Source organism: Pelodiscus sinensis, chromosome 22, assembly GCF_052426305.1.
Source record: "Pelodiscus sinensis isolate ZL-2025 chromosome 22, ASM5242630v1, whole genome shotgun sequence".
Lineage (NCBI taxonomy): Eukaryota > Metazoa > Chordata > Testudines > Trionychidae > Pelodiscus > Pelodiscus sinensis.
The window spans coordinates 14,260,203-14,272,937 of record NC_143073.1 but is presented as its reverse complement, the minus strand read 5'-3'; the positions used below and the strand labels follow the sequence as shown (position 1 = coordinate 14,272,937).

The window sequence follows — 12,735 nt, the reverse complement described above, 5'->3', positions numbered from 1 at the left end:
TCAAGGCTGGGACAGTCCCAGCTGGCTGGCTTCTTGCCAGAGCACTGCAATGGGGTGCACTGGCATCCTTTCACCTCTGCCTCATGCTGAGCAATGCAGCTTGTTATCAGCGAATACGTGGGAAATTGGAGATCCAGCTTAAGCTGCGAGGCTGCACCCAAAGGATGCCTGCTGGGAGGGGCTGCCAGAGAACTATGGAAAAACCCAGTGGGCCCCAATCCCATCATCTCAGATCTGTCTGTGTCGGCTGGGCAAGTTTGTGTCACAAGGCAGAGACCCTCAGCTCCAGTCTGGGTCACCCCCTATTGGACTGTGACCCACGGAACTAAACTCTGCAGTGAGTTTTTGCATCTCTAAAGCTCACCGTCTCCCCAGTCAGACTGAGCTAAGAACTCACTTCATATCTGTGCTAATGATCTTTTAACTAACATTCCCTTTTGAAAGAAATGAGAACGGGCTGTAAGTGTATATTTGAGTGGGATCTGAAATAGTCACTGACCTGGTGGGTAACGTGTCTGAGCCTTTGGATTGGCAGAACTTTTTATAGGCTGAACAAGCTTATCAATAATCTTTATCGTATTTAACTTGCCTGTTTGTGTGGGAGCCCAAGGCCAGACTGTTTCAAGGGAACAGTGTTTCTGGCTTCTGAGTAACTAGGAAGTTATTGTTGAAGCTGTTTTGTTGCTGGCTTGGTAGATCTAATTATAAGAAGTAATTACCAATTTGGGTCATCTGCCCAATTCACTAGTTTGCCCTGACTGAACAACATCAGGGATGTGCTGTGGCCATGAAACCAGAACTACACCCATGGATCTGAAATTGGGCCCTCCCTCTGGTAGCTTTCAGATAATGTGTGCTGTGTTTTTCTTGACTTCTGCAGATGTTCTTCTTGGATGTTTTGCCCTTGGATAGCAAAACGTGTGTTGCACTAGCATGTTGGGGTGATGCTGAGACAGGGCAGAGTTAAGTTTACATTGTGTGGCGGTGACACGAACATAAACTCTGCCTTTCCCTTCTAAGAACCACGGGGACAGGACTTCTTACCCAGTGAGGTCATGTACTCATAGTTCTCCTGCATGACGGCTCTGTAGAGGGCTCTCTGAGCAGGGTTCAGCAGAACCCACTCGGCCCTGGTGAAATACACAGCCACCTCCTCGAAGGTCCCCAGCACCTGAAAGAGCAAGAGCCCCCTTGCTCAGCACCTGCTGCCCACTCACAGCCCTATTAGTCATGGGAAGGGGCAGTGGGTTATATGGGCCATGGTGCACAGGCTCCCAAAATAGCCCTGGCCCAGGAACCCTGCTCCACTAAATTCTGGGTCTGGGTCTCTCTCCCAGTCCTGCCTGCTGCCTCTGCCCACCTCCCATACATGTCCTCAACCACCTGCTGCCCCCAGGTAATTTTAAAGGGTCTGTGGGCACCCTGCCATGCCACTAGCAGTGGCAGTGAAGTTAGCGTGGCTTGCCAGGGCTACCAACATGTGCCTGCAGCCCTGGGTGAGGGGTGTGTGTCTTTGCATGCTGCCTGAGCGCCCCTGCAGCCAATGGGAGGTACGGGGCAGTGCCTGTGGGGAGCAGCATTGGGGAGATTGCCATCCCTCTCCCCTCACAATGGCTCCTAGGAAGTCTCTGGAAGTGGGTGACGGGAGGATCACATGGGGATTACCTGTTGTGTTCCCTCCCTCTGGGGCATCTGGCATTGGCCACTTGGCAGACAGAATACTGGGCTAGATGGACCTTTGCTCTGACCCAGTGTGACCATTCTTATGTTCTTAGGTGTTTCTTCCTCTCCCATCCCCAAACTCCCTCCTGCATCCCAGCCCTCCCCTGTGCCCCTTCTTGCCCCCAAACTCCCTCTTCTCCTACAACCTGCAAACTGCCTCACACACAGCACCCGCCAAGTTTCCTCTAATTTTTTCCATCCAGGTGCAGAATAATTTTGTTATGTGCACCGAGGCACGCGCAGATGTGTGTCACTAGTAGACACACATGCGGCCAGATGTGGGTGCTTGGCTCAGCAGCAGGGTGGCATGTAAATCTTTCCTGAGTGCCCAAGCACTCAGCTTACAGGGAACACTGACTGCCAGCCCCCTCAAAACTCCACCCCAGAGTTCCACTCCTCACCCCATCTGCACCCCCACTCCCTGCCCCACATACTCTGTCCCAGAGCTTACACCCCAGCCCCCGCTCCTGCATCCACCAGACCCTGACCCTACATCCTCCTTCCCAGAGCCTGCACCCAGCACCCATACTCCCTTCCAGAGCCTGAACCCCAGACTCCATCCCAGAGACTTAAGCAGACCAGGGGGCAGGGAGGGATGCAGCCTCTGGGCACCAACATTTCTGCACCCTGTCAGTGTAATGCAGAAAGCTGCTACCTTATAGAAATGTGCTACCAGTAGCATTTTCTTATTTATTAACCTCCCTTGCCCAGTCAATTTCCATCCCCCTCCTGTTTAACCCCTTTTCTCCATTTTAAAACCCTTTAAAAATGTAGTAAGCAATAACTTATACATAGTGGCTGCATCTAGACTGGCAAGTTTTTCTGCAAAAGCAGATGCTTTTGCAGAAAATCTTGCCAGCTGTCTACACTGGCTGCTTGAATTTCCACAAGAACACTGACTTCCTACTGTCTGAAATCATTGCTTCTTGCAGAAATGCTATGCTGCTCCTGTTTGGGCAAAAGCCCTCTTGCGCAAGTGGGCCAGTGTATACAACGCGGTATTGTTTTGCGCAAAAAAGCCCCGATCGTGAAAATGGCAATCGGGGCTTTCTTGCGCAAATCCGTGTCTAGATTGGCACAGACGCTTTTCTGCAAAAAGTGCTTTTGCGGAAAAGCATCTGTGCCAATCTAGATGCTCTTTTCCGCAAATGCTTTTAACGGAAAAGTTTTCCGTTAAAAGCATTTGCGGAAAATCATGCCAGTCTAGACATAGCCAAGGTGGGCAGGGAAAAGGGCAGAGGCTTCTGCAGCCCTACTGAGCATGCTTAGTGCCTCCGATTTGTGGCAACTATTAAAAAAGCTGGTTTAAGCAAATTTTAAAAACCCTGCCACAGCTACTCTTTGGTGCCTCGCTCCTATGAGGGTGACTGTTTTAACCCCTCCTGCCCTGCCTAGGGCTTTCCCCACTATGTCCTTCCAGCAGCGGAACTTACCTGCTGTTCCTCCCCACACCAGCCCTGAGCTGGCCCCAGCACCGATTCTAACCCTGCCTGCAGCCCCAGTCAGTTTTCACCCCCCTCCTCTGTCTAGCCCCTTTCCTCCCTTTTAAAAAGCAAAAGGGTTTTGCCCAGGAAAGCTCATGGCACCATCTACATGGTTTTTAGTCTTTAGGATGCTACTAGACTATTCATTGTTTTTTAAGCTTATCCTGTTACAGACTAACTCAGCTACTACCCCTCTGAAGCAAAAGCTTGATAGAGTGGGCAGGGCGAAGGGCAGTGGCTTCAACAGAGCGAGTGAGCATGCGCACTGCTCCTAAAGTCGTCCCAAGAAGCGCAATCTCATAGGTAGCAGCTTTTCTACACGACAGGCAGGAACCCCGGGGGGAGGGGCGAAGAGACCCCGGGTCTCTCCCAGCAAACCCATCGCAGCCTGTCTAGCCTGGGGGAGTCCCGGAGCCGCAGCCCGAGCAGGGCCCGGGGAGTCACTGACTGTAGCGCGGGAAAGGGGGGGGGGGGGGTCGGTAGCCGCAGGTGAGAGGCGCGTGGCACAAACAGGGGAGGCAATTCCCGCCCCCCCCGGCCTCTCCTGGCTGCCCGTGTTCAGTTCCCGCTCGCCCGCTGGGTGCGGGCTCTGCTGGGCTCACCCCAAACCCGGCCTGCGTCTCCCAGCTCCTCTCCCCTCCCCGACACGCCCTGGCCGGGCGGCGTGTACGTGACAGGGGCTCCCCTCCCGCACCGAGCGGCGCGTGCCTGCGAGCCGGGCCCGGACCGAGCCCACGGGGCCGTTTCTAGCGTAGGGGTAGCGCTGTGCGGGGGGGCGGGGCGGGGCGGGGCGGGACTCCTCGCCCCCTCCCACCCGCACGCTTTGCTCGGGCACTCACCTGGGGGGGGGTGCGTAGCCGTCACGCCAAACAGCTGGGGCGGGGACGGTCCCTGCCTGACTGTGAGGGCAGGAGCGGAGGGGGCGGGGCCCCAACCCACGCAGGGCCAGGGGGGAGGCACAGACCGCCCCGCCCGCGGGTGCTGCAGCAGGGAAGTAGCGTGGGGAGGGCAGATGGTGCTTTGCAAGTCCCACCCCCCTGCGCCTTGTAGGGTGTGTGCGTGGGGAGGGGCAGATGCAGGTCAATCCCCTGGCCCCGAGCTCCCTGCAGTCTTGGGAGGGCGGTGGAGATGTAATGTGGCTTAACTAGCTACCTAGGCTGTACTGAACATGCTCCGTCCCATGTGCTGAAGCCGCTCCCCGCCGCCCTTGCTTGCTTGGTAGCAGATTTTTGTGCCCTGCTTTTTACAGGGGTTGAAACTCCCAGATGCCACTGCCCTGCCCCAAACTCCTTACAGTGAGTGCGGAAGGATTTGCATCACTACCCCTGCTCTGAAAGCACTGGGCTTGTGGAAGGCCATTCTGCTGTTCTTTCCTGTGAAAGGTCAGCAGAACCACGAGCAGCTTTGTAGCCTGGACTCGTCGCATCCGTGGCTCATTTCGGTGGATACAGATTTAGTGTCTAAATTCTAGAGCCCTGCAAATCAGCCGTAATCTCTCTTCAGTGGTGGATAGAGTCACAGAACACTAGAATGGGAAGAGACCTTGAGAGGTGCTCAAGTCCAGCCCCCTGCCCTCGTGGGTAGCAGGATCTACGGATGTGGGTGCAAATCTCCACCACGCTTTTGCCAGGTGTGGCTACCAATTGTGTCACTGCACAGGGCTCTATCCAGGCATGGGAGTGGAGGGGGCATCTCTTTAGTGTCATGGTGTCCAACCAGTTGCTATAGCGAACTAGCCACACTCAACTGGCCAAATAGCCACATGTGGCTAATGGCTAGCATGACTATGGCTTTAGCAGCTCTCCCAAACAACTGTGGTTACTGCTCCAACTCTATCCCTCTCTCCACGGGCTTTTGGGGTTTGGCTTCCTGGCTCAGATGCTTCAGCCTCCACTGTGATTGGGGAGACCAGGCTCAGCAGCTGCTGTGCCAACGTTGGGGTAATGACCTTAATTAAAACTTCCTTTGTGCCCAGGGGAGGGCTTTCTCCAGTTGGTCTGAGCCTCCCAGGGCAGCCTCAGGCTGCACTAATACTGAACTCTGAGCCACCGACTCCGGGTAAATGAGAGAGCTCAGGGAAAGTGTTGCGGACAGCCATGAGGGTGACTCTGCCCAAATACCCCCTCCTCGTTTATCTTTCCATTAGCAACTGCAGGAGCAAATCCAGTCATGGGAGAGCAGCCAGCCCAGGGATGGGGCTTTCCCAGCGGAGGGGCGGGAACAGGGGAAGGAGGTAGAAGGGGAAAGAGGAACTAGGGAGTGAAAGGGGCAGTGGGAGAAATACATCACAACCCAGAGACACGTGGTGCAGAACCACTCAGCAGGGATGTTTTCCAGTGACCAAGGTGAGAGTGGAGAGGAAAAGCCAGTTCCAGGCTCCAAATTCCCCCGGCTGGGGTGTGGCTGCCCCCAAAATGATCCCTTTGGTTCTGTGTTTTTCTAGTTTTCTGCCCAGAAACTTTTTTTTTTTACTGGGGGCTGAGGTTTGAGGGAGTTAAAATGTCTCTGTGGGCCCAGCCTGGTGTGTGAGGAGGGGCACATCCACATTGGGATGAAGAGATTCAGCATTTTCCCAGTGTGGCAGGATCCAGGGGTGTGTCTGGAGGGACAGGGCCTGGGGGCAACATGATGGGAGATGAACTGAACCCTGCTCTGAAACCTCCCCATCGCTCTGCCAGGCTGCAGAACCGTGACCTGTGTCGCTCCAGCCCGTTCCAGCCTCCCATGGCGCAGGGCAGAGAAATGGCTGCAGAGAAGCCAGCTCAGGTAGGGATCATTGGGGGGCCTGTTGGGGGGTCCCTTGCAGGTGGGGGAGAAGTAGCAAATATACAGGAGGTGGGAATGTAGGGCTCCCTGGCCTGTTTCATGTCCTGCAAGGCTGCTCTGGATACACAACAGCAGGAGCAGGAAGGTCACTGTTTCCAGCTGAAAAGCCCACACTGTTTTCATTGGCTCTTGTAGCTTCCTGCCAGTTCACTTCCGGCTTCCCTAGTATTCCTGGGGAGTCCCTAGGCAGGGGCTCCATTTAGGGTCACCAGGTGTCCGGTTTTGAACTGGACAGTCCAGTATTTGAGCTTTCTGTCCGGGAAACAAATTGAGAAAATACTGGACATATAAACATCCGGTATTTTCTAATTCCGTTTTTATTACTATCATGAGTATCAGTACGCAACTACACAGTTGAGAGGAGGGGGTGGGGCAGGATGGAATCCCCGGGGCCAGACTTGCCTATGTGCCCTGCCGGGACTGTGCGCGTGATGGGCAGCACCCCGGGATCTGCGTGCACCTGGGCCAGCCCCGCTTCCCGCCGGCCGGTTCCTCTCTCCCTGCACCGGCCAGCCCCACTCCCCCCAACCCCCTCCTGGCCAGCCTTGTTTTCCTCGGCCAGTTCCTTCCCCTGATCTCCCCCAGCCAATCCCACTCCCCCCAACCCTCTTCCGGCCAGTTCTGCTTCCTTCCAGCTGTTTCCCCCCCCACACACATCTCCTCCGGCCAGTCCCACTCCCCCTGACCCCCTCCCAGCCAGCCCTGCTTCCCGCAGGCTGGTTTCCCCCCCCCCCCCCCCCCTCCCCCGGCCAGCCCCTCTCCCCCTGACACCCTCCCGGCCAGTCCCTTCCCCCCACCCCTGATCTGAAATCAAGTGTGTCCGGTATTTTTTTTAAACCATTTGGTAACCCTAGTGCCATTTCAGATTTTGGTGGGGAGGGGCCGACCTGTACATGCAGTGATGGGGAGGAGGGAGAGTGAGAGCCTGGGGGGCAGATTGAGGCCAGAAGTTTCAGCAGTGTTACCGAGCATGCTCAGTACAAGCCAAGCACCAAATCAGGGAGGGGAACCAATTCCATCTGCCTTCCCCTCCCCATCCCAACACATCATCTCTATGCAGGGGCTACCAAGGCACTGAAAAACTCAATTTTTTTTAGCAGACAACTTAGCAGTTAGGTGACAGGAGCACTGTTTCTAATTCCTATATAAAAGAACAAAAATTAAATAAAGATTAGACCCATTCCATTCTAACACTAACATATTCTGACATCTTGTGGCAAGTCACTAAGAGACACTGGTTAGCCTTAAAATTTTAATATATATTTGTACTGTGTTACTAACTCTGTGAAGAGCAAGAGACTCCATCAGGACTTCTGGGCTCTATCTCAGCTCTGGAAAGGGTGTGGGATCTAGCGGGTTACAGCAGGGGGCAGATATATTTCAGCTCTATATAAGAACATCAGAATGGCCACACTGGGTCAGACCAATGGTCCTTCTAGCCCTGTATCCTGTCTTCCAATTGTGGCCAATGTCAGGTGCTTCAGAGGGAATATACAAAAGAGGCAATCATCATGATCCATCCCTGGTAGCCCATTCTCAGCTTTTGACAAACAGAAGTTAGGGATACCACTCCTGCCTATCCTGGCTAGTAGCCATTGATGGACCTACCCTCCTTGAACTTATTGGCTACGTCTACACTGGCCCCTTTTCCGGAAGGGGCATGTAAATTTCACTAGTCGTCGTAGGGAAATCCGCGGGGGATTTAAATATCCCCCGCGGCATTTAAATAAAAATGTCTGCCGCTTTTTTCTGGCTTTTAAAAAAGCCGGAAAAGAGCGTCTAGACTGGCCCCGATCCTCCGGAAAAAGTGCCCTTTTCCGGAGGCTCTTATTCTTACTTCAAAGTAAGAATAAGAGCCTTTGAAGTAAGAATAAGAGCCTCCGGAAAAGGGCACTTTTTCCGGAGGATCGGGGCCAGTCTAGACGCTCTTTTCCGGCTTTTTTAAAAGCCAGAAAAAAGCGGCGGACATTTTTATTTAAATGCCGCGGGGGATATTTAAATCCCCCGCGGATTTCCCTACGACGACTAGTGAAATTTACATGCCCCTTCCGGAAAAGGGGCCAGTGTAGACGTAGCCATTCTGTTCTTATTGAAATCCTGTTATAGTTTGGGACTTTCCACCATCTCCTGGCAAAGAGCTCTACAAGTTAACTGTGGAAAAAATAGTTTATTTTGTTTGTTTTAAATCTGCTGTCTATAAATTGGATCAGCTTCTTCTGTTATTAGAGAAGGAATGAATAACATGTCCTTATTCTATTTTTCCACACCATTCATGATTTTCTAGATATCTAACATATCCCCCCATTCCTTTAGTCATTTCTTTTGCAAGCTGAAAAGTCCTGGTCTTGTTAATCTCTCCTCATATGGAAGCTGTTCCTTACCACTAATCATTTATGTTGCCCTTTCGGTACCTTTTCCAAATCCAATAGATCTTTTTTAGATGAGGTGACCAGATTTGCATACTGTATTAAAGTTGTGGGCACACAATGACTTTATATAGAGGCACTATGGTATTTTGTCTTATTATCTATTCCATGGGTTCTCAAACTGGGGGGCGTGCTGAAATTCCAGGGGGGACACGAAGTGACCCAGCCTCCCCACCACCCCCGTCAATTCCCCCCCTTCCAAGTTTTGCTGCTATTTTTGTTTTTTGTCCCTGGTCAGTTTTTTTTAACTCAACAAGCTTTGCTGCTATTTTTTGGGGGGGGGGGTCTCAAAAATCAAAAAGGGGGCGTGATGCCGAAAAGTTTGGGAACCACTGATCCTTTCCTAATGATTCCCAATATTCTGTTACCTTTTTAGGTTTAAGACTGCCACTGCACATTGAACAGATGTTTTCAGGGAACTATCCACAAGGATTCTTGAGTGGTAACAGTTAATTTAGACCCAGTCATTTTGGTATCCATAAGTTAGGATTTAATTTTTCCATATACTTTGCATTTGTTGATACTGAATTCCATCTGCCCTTGTATCACCCAGTTTTTTGAGATCCCTTTGTAACTCTTTGCAGTCAGCTTTGGATTAGTTACTGTTTACCCTTTATCAAGAACATTTATTAGTTTAACAGCAGTGATACAAATGCAAACCCCAGCAGCACAACACCCATTGCTACTCTTTTCTTCCCAACTTTTAAGTGAAGTACCAGCAATGTTTCTATGATGATCTAACAATCCTTGAATGCCCAGCCTTTTGTTATTCTTAATTTTGTCATTTTGACTCCCTCTTATTATAACAAACTCCCTGTCCCAAATGCAAAGCTGCAAGCAGCTCAAACCTTGTTGCATTTAAGAACTGTCTCTGCAGTCAGGGCATCCAGGGTGAAGCACTGGAATGGGTTACCTGGGGATGGAATGTGCCGCTCAACTTGAAATGAAATGTTGTCTCAAATTCTCTTTTGCAATAGAAGTATAAATGTGCTGGCATTGATTCGCAATAAATATCAGATTCTTTTGTGGACGGGAAGTTCTGAGTTCTGCAGAGCTCTAGTGTAGTCAGTTCCTAAGGACAACAACCGCGTAAGCCTGAAGGTTAACGCTGCTTTTAAGACACACTTGGGCTATGTCTACACTGGCACCCTTTTCCGGAAATGCTTAAAACGGAACAGTTTTCCATTATAAGTATTTCCGGAAAAAGTGCGTCTACATTGGCAGGATGCTTTTCCGGAAAAGCGTCCATGGCCAATGTAGATGCGCTTTTCCGGAAAAAAGCCCCGATCGTCATTTTCGTGATCGGGGCTTTTTTTGTGGAAAAGACTACTGTGCTGTCTACACTGGCCCTTTTCCAGAATAGTTTTTCCGAAAAAGGACTTTTGCCCGAACGGGAGCAGCATAATTTTTCCGGAAAAACACTAACAATTTTACAGTAGATCGTCATTGCTTTTCCAGAAAAGCAAGTGGCCAGTGTAGACAGCTAGCAAGTTATTCCAGAAAAGTGGTAGCTTTTCCGGAATAAGTGGCCCAGTGTAGACACAACCCTGCAGTCTTGATGGGCCAAAAATTTCCAAAGTTCTGCATCGGGTTCCCCCAATCACGAGAGCAGATTAAAACTCACGAGATTGGAAAAGAAAAACCAAGACGTGTGTGGTTACTGGTATTTGCCTTCTGGCTTTTTGAACCTTTAGGGATTGGAGTTCCTTCCCCTTGCAACTTTGTAAGGACTCTTCTAGTTTTAGGATTTTATGATTCTATGTTTTAAATTAGATGAATTCCTGGTTTCCAATCAGATGGGGGCAGTGGATCTGATGTGCTAATTCATTAACAAGGAGATTGATGAAAAGAACACAGAAAAGAAGGACTATGTGGGGAAGAGTAATAGAAATGTAGCCATGTTAGTCTGGTGTAGCTGAAGCAAAATACAGGACTATGTAGCACTTTAAAGACTAACAAGATGGTTTATTAGATGATGAGCTTTCGTGGGCCAGACCCACTTCTGTTTTCTTCCACTACTTGATCTCAGGAAGTGGGTCTGGCCCACAAAAGCTCATCACCTAATAAACCATCTTGTTAGTCTTTAAAGTGCTACATAGTCCTGTACTATGTGGGGAAGTAGCAGAAGTGAGGACATGGCCAGAAAAAAGGGAGCTCGTGGGGAAGCAGACAGCTTTCTCCCTGTGCATGTCTAGACAACAGAGCTTTTGGAAAAGCAGATGCTTTTTTTCAGCATCCCTATAAACCTCGTTCTACAAGGAAGAAGGGATGTTCTGAAAGAGGGTTTTTTCCTAACATTTGGCCCCATGTAGATGGGCCAAATGTCGAAAAAGCCTCTTTCGGAAGAAAAGGGTAAAAAGATACGCAAATTGTGGTTCACACTTTTCTTTGTAGCGTAGACACAGCCCCTGAGCTTTTGCGCAGGGGCAGTAAAACTGAAGAACACTAAATCCCAGGAGCGCATGAAGAGGTAGAAGACAGGCAGAATGAAACACTGCAAATACAATGCATGGATGGGGGAGATGGGATCTGTAGAGGAGAAGACCTCAGAGCAGTCCATGCACAGCAAAGAGGACGGGAAGAGCACAGGCCCCAGCGCTATTGGAATGATAAAGTCTGGAAAAATAAAACTTTTATTCATTTCCAAACTTTTTTTTTCTTTCTGGATTTTCTGCATCACAAGAAAACTCAACTTGGATAAGGAGAGGCAGAAGCTTCCCAAAAGTGGCTTGCCCTCTCCCCACAGCCCTGCTTTAACTCTGTGCCTTCGCCTTGAGCCCCACCTTCCCAAGGCCCTGCTCCCATGCTACCTCCCAAGACCACATCCCCACTCTTTCCTCTCTGCTCCCTTCACCCATTGCTTGCTCTTGTGGCTGATAAAAGTGATGGGACCATGGTCCCCGACCCTCCATTATGGCACCCTGGACTTAGAATTCCTATTCTGATTTGAAACAAGAACAAACATTAAAACTTCAGAAATTCGCCATTGCACTCAGCTGAGCGAGCAAGGGTTCTGTCACAGCCAGCCTAATTTGCATGGCTGATGAATATGCATGAGATCATTTCCATCACACTTTTTTTCTCCCAGCATTCCCCAGCCACTGTCTCCTTCCCCCTGACATCTGTCTCTGTCTGCCCCGCCGTGCCCACTGCTCTCAGCTGGGGGCCATGGGGCCATCGCATTCACCAGGCTCCAGCTCACAACAGCAAGGAGAGAGAGGCAGGCGCGGGTGGTGTCCAGGATGCTGCACAAGGTCACAGTGCCCAGGCAGTGGGGTCTCAAGGTTGTTGGCACATTGGGTACCCAGGCAGTGAAATCCTGCTGTGGTATAGACACTCCCAGGTGGGTCAGAGCCTTGTTTGGTGGGAGGGACATGACCCAGAGAACTCAGGAGTCCTGGGAAAGGGACCCTAGAGTCTACAAAGGTGGGCTGTGAATCCTGATTAGGCATTAAAGGCACAGCACCCCAGTGGCAGTAGATCCACACACACTTCACAATGAGGATGCAGCTAAACCTTTCAGGTGCGCTGAGCCCTGCTGAGTCTTCCCACAGCTCCCCCTGCAACCTCAGCACCGCAGCCTCCTTTCCATCCACCTCTGGTGCGCACGGGAGACAGGAGGGCCAGGCCCCCAATGTGAGTTCACTCCAGTTCCAACCCGGCATGCCCAGCAGGGAGAGCCAAGCTCTCATTCAGGGCACTGGGACAGCCAGCTCACACAAGGGCACAGTGCAGAGAGAGAGCGAGCAGACAGGAACAGAGCAAGAGGCAGAAGGGCCAGACAGCTGAACACAGCCTGCAGTGCAGTGTGAACCTAGGGCGGTGGGACCCCGGTTGATGGACTCCATGTTCCCTGGCCCACACCTGAGTATCCGCACTGGGTTGCCAACCTGGGCTGTCAATTCCTGGCCCATCAATTCCTGGCCCCTGGACTCTCACCTGTGCCAACACTTCTACAGAACAACAGGGTGACGAGGGACCAGAAAAGCCATTGAGTCAAACTCCCTGCCAAGATTCCAGATTAGGCATGTGACACCATCTAGGCTCCCCAGCCCATATTGCACTGCACAGGCCTTCGGACTCAGAACTGCAGCTCGAGCTGCGTCCACGCTGCACAGTGACAGGGCTATGGTCTCACTCACAGCAAGATGCGGGCTGTGATCTACCCCACTCGCCAAGTCCGAGGGTCTGAACCCTGAGCATTTTCTGACCCAAGCCAGGCTGAGCTGTGCAGGGGTGGAAGGCGGGTTTGGGCAGAACCCAGCAGTGGTTTGTAC

General features: G+C 51.4%; 2 long non-coding RNA genes across 3 annotated transcripts in view; one reads left to right on the top strand and one right to left on the bottom strand.

Moving 5' to 3' along the window:
• Nucleotides 1-4,396, bottom strand: part of LOC142819504 (uncharacterized) — a 34,352-nt gene extending 29,956 nt beyond the window's left edge. For both annotated transcript variants that reach the window (XR_016347716.1, XR_016347715.1), the window contains exons 1-2: nt 4,046-4,396; nt 1,045-1,171 (exon numbers count right to left, since the gene is read on the bottom strand). This is a non-coding gene — a long non-coding RNA (uncharacterized LOC142819504). The remainder of the gene's footprint in view (nt 1-1,044; nt 1,172-4,045) is intronic.
• Nucleotides 4,397-4,509: 113 nt separating this feature from the next.
• Nucleotides 4,510-11,588, top strand: LOC149521824 (uncharacterized). Its single transcript, XR_016347713.1, has 3 exons — nt 4,510-5,146; nt 5,885-5,972; nt 8,835-11,588. It is a non-coding gene; the product is annotated as an uncharacterized LOC149521824 (long non-coding RNA).
• Nucleotides 11,589-12,735: the final 1,147 nt, after the last annotated feature.